Here is a 4373-nt window from a genome sequence, read left to right on the forward strand (position 1 = left end):
AAGCCCAGCCCCTGGTCCTCACCTTCAAGGAGGAAGCTTCAGAAGGAATGATGCTCTTTCTCTCCCTCTCTTCTTCCCTCCCTCTTGACTTCTTTTTGTCTCTATCATAAGTAGGAAGAAAATAGGGTAGAGGAAGGGAAATGGCTTCCTGGAGTGGCTGTGCAGGCACTGAGCCTCAGCAATAATCCTGGTGACAAAAGAAAAAAAAAAAGACAAAGACCCACAAAGCTTAGTATGAAGGGGAAACAGGCCTCTCTGAAGAAAGCCCAGCGCTCTGAGGGGCCAGTGGTACATGGTCTGCTTTCCACTCCACCCTCAGGTTGTCTGACTTCACTGTTCTTGTACCCAAGCCACAACTGTTGACTTCTATTGAACTTTCTGTTAATGCAAATCCTCACGACTTTTTCACATTAACCATTGTCAAAAACTTGAGTGTTTATTTTTTAAATTAAAATGAAAACTTGTCATTTCCTCCCTCCCTCCTTCCACCCCCATTAATTTCCATTGTGTTTGCTCAGGAAGCCTATATCCTGTTTCTGTCATGTAGAGTATGGTTTCTAGTTCTTCATTTTGTGTCAGCTCATATTTATATGCTGGCAACAGCTCTCGTGTCATTGAAAGTCTTTCTACAGAAAAGGTCAGAACAAGGACTAGGGACATTTTGTTCTAGGTATCTCTCTTCTGCTGACCTTGCCCAATCATGAATGGTTTCTGGATGCAGTAGTCTATACAGTTGTGCCATCACCCAGCTACAGATTATCCAGTCTTTATCTATTCATCTAGCCATGGGAAACTTTGTCAAAAATACTGGAAAAATCTGGTTGATGAGTATTGGTGACCACACACACACACACACACACACACACACACACACACACACACACGGGGGTGGCTAGAGAGAGAGAGATGTGAAAAGATGTTAGTGTGGCAGGGTTTGTTTTACATGAATTTGTGCTGGCTTCTTGAAATTACCACTTCCTTTTTGAAGCGATTACAATCTAACTCTTTAATAACCCAGATTGGAGTTTGCTAAGGATCAAAGTTAAAGTCAACACTGTAAACTTTCCAGAACCTACACATTCCCCTCTTGACAACTCGGACAGCTGCCCAGCCCTAATCCCTTGGCACCACTCTTGAGATTTCTGAGAGATTCCTGACAATGGTGCTGTGATTAAACCTCCAAGTTCTTTCAGTCTTCTGGATGTGATCTGTGGGGGACTGGAGATCTGAGCTTATTTAGAGAGGCCAGGTATTTATTTTCTACGGAACTTCACACCCAAGGCTGCAATTTCCTCTTCACTTGTGTTTAGATTACCCTTTCCAGGTGGGAGATTCTTCTTGGAGACAGAGAAGATGGAAGGTAAGTAGGGGTTGAGTAAGTCTGCTTTGTATCTGCCATCTGCTGGCATTACACAATCTGCCCCTAACACTGGCCTTGCTTGGCCTTTCCCTGTTCTTTCTGCTCAGAACATCCTTAGAAGAAGCTATCTGTCTTGCTGTTCCTGAACAGTTTTCACATGTCTCAGCTCATTCTGAGTTCCACCCTTGATAACACAACAACGCAAGCTTGTGACACTTGGTTTTTTTCTCTCTAGTTCAATGCCCCCTTTCTTGGTTGTGTAAAGGCTCTTTGAATGTCTAGGAGTGCTGGAGGGCTTCCTCTCCTTGCTACTCAAGATCACAGAAGATTGTAGTGTCAGAATGTAAATTTTGGAAAGGATGTTTCTTGAATACCTTGTCTGTACCCAGTCTTAAAAAAAAAAAAAGTTAACAACAAAAGAGAACCACCAACATCCAAAACAGCCTTCTTCTTGAACTTGCTTTTGCAAATGAGTTGTGATAAGTAAAAGTGAAAATTGACCATGGTCAATTTTCCTAAGAAAAAGCAGAAAACAAATGGGGGAAAAAAAGGTTATTGCTTAACTTGCTTCATAGAAGAATGTGGAAGGGTTGTTCATTCCAGTGTATTGTGCAATAGAAAGAGGAGAGAGGGCAAGGAGTGGGGAAAGTAGAAAAATTGATACTGTCAATGACATTATCACTGACTCTTCATCGCAGGCCTGGAAGCACCTTCTTGATTCCAGAGATAGAAAAAGTGAAACTTGAGTTAAGTGTCTTGAAATAATTTGGTTTGTAATTCAGTTGAGAGATCCAAGAATCAAGTACAATTAACTTGCTACTAACGGGTCTTTCTTTACTTTTTTCAGAGTCCCTAGGCATCTTTCTTTCCTTCTTTCTTTCTTTCTTTCTTTCTTTCTTTCTTTCTTTCTTTCTTTCTATCAAGGGTGGAAGCTATCACTTTACTGAGAAAATGTTGATTAACCAGACTGTTGTCAATGTGGTGCAGTTTCATACCTCTATAAGACAGGTGTCAGCATACCTTATCCTCCATCATCATTTCCCTCCACCACAGGACACTGTGTTCCCCACCCTCTTTTATCATTATTATTAGTAGTAGTACTGATTTAATATTGATTTACAAAATTATAAGATAATAGGGGTAAAATTGCACACTATTCCCACTACCAGAGTTGTGTGTCCCTATGCCCCTTCAGTGGAAACTGCAGTAGTTCTCCCCAGGTCATAGATTTGAGACTTGATGGCAAGGCATGCACCCTACCTGGAGTGCTATCTTGCCAGCCCTCTACTGTTCCTTCTCGAGACTCAATTAAGCATTCAAAGCCAAAACACCAGCAAAGACTATGGCCTTGTTGCCTTGTTTGCTTGCTTGTTTGTTTTACCAGAGCACTGCTCAACCCTCGCATATGGTAGTGCTAATGACTGAACTGGAGACCTTGGATCCTCAAGCAGGAGATTCTTGTGCATAATCACTACTTTACCTCTCTGGAAAGACTTTTATTGTTACTTTCAAATGAACTTCTCCATAGTGTTGGGATGATGGGGGGTGGTGATGGTTAAAATGAAGGGTGGAAGGTGAAATATGCTGAAGAGGTATGAGTGCCTGGTGATGAGTGCGGTGGACTGGTAATATACATGTCAAAAGGTGGTATATATGTAATGTACTCCTAAAATAGATACAGTGCTGTAAACTGATGCAGTCATGATAAAAATAAAACAGAAAAGGAAAGACATACAGAGATGAGAAGTAGTAAAAGCATCCAGAATATCAACTCTAGATTAGATTAATTTCAAAATATTAACCTCAGTTTCCGTTATTTTTCTTCAAATGTTACCTTTCATACTTTCAGTGGAGATTTAACCAACTAGGAATGAAGTGAAATATCTGTGTGAAGGGGAAAATAAAAAGCCTTTCCATTTTTCTTCTATTTTAAAGAATGTGTATGTTTGTTTTAATATCTTTATTCATGAAAAACCAGGTGGTAGCTTGTCCAGTACAGCACACATGCCACCACAACACAGGTTCAAGCCTTGTGGCCCCCATCTGCAGGAAGGAAGCTTCATGAGTGGTGAAACATTGCTGCAGAGGTCTCTCATTCTTTCCCCCTCCCTCATTTTTTCTCACTGTCTCATCATCTATCAAAAAAGACAAGTGAAAAGAATGCCTACCAGGAGAGATAGAATCATCATGCAGGCTCTCATACCTGACAATAACCTTGGTGGCAAATAAAAAAAAATGTTAGGGGCCAGGTGGTGCTGCATCTAGTTGAGTGTACACATTACAGTGAGAAAGAACCCAGGTTTAAGCCCCCAGTCCCTAACTGCAGGGGGGAAGCTTCATGAGTGATAAAGCAGTACTGCAGGTATCTCACTGTCTTTATCTCTCCCTTCCCTCCCAGTTTCTCTGTCTTTATCCAGAATAAAAAAATTAATAACACAAATAAAAATAAACAATTTTATTAATGAATAAATTTAAGTTCAGAAAAAGAAGGTTTAACAAAGCCACTAGTTCACTTAATCAAAAGTCATTTTGAATAAAACACTTTTCAAATAAAAAAAATGATTGTACTGAGGACTGAAATAGGCCAATCACGGGGCGGGGGGGAATAGAACACAGTGGCTCACCTGGTTGATCGCACATGTTACAATGCAAAAGGACCTGGGTTTGAGGCCTGGTCCGTCCCTACCTGTAGAGGAGACACTTCATAAGTGGCGAAGTGGTATTGCAGGTGTCTCTCTTCCTCCCTATCTCCCCTTTCCCTCTCAATCTCTCTGTCTCTATCCAATAAATAAATAAATAAATAAATAAAATATATTTTAAAATAAATTTTAAAAAATTCCAATCACTGGACCACAGGATTGGTGTGTACTCTTAGACTGAGTTTTCAATACCTTAGAGAGGAGTGTGCACTCTCCCTGTAGCACTGACATGGAAAAGGAGACTCAGAAACAGTCATGGACCCAAGCTCAAGAACTAGTCAGGGACAGATCGGGGTTCCCTGCCCTTTCTGCTC

This window comes from Erinaceus europaeus, chromosome 4, assembly GCF_950295315.1.
Source record: "Erinaceus europaeus chromosome 4, mEriEur2.1, whole genome shotgun sequence".
Lineage (NCBI taxonomy): Eukaryota > Metazoa > Chordata > Mammalia > Eulipotyphla > Erinaceidae > Erinaceus > Erinaceus europaeus.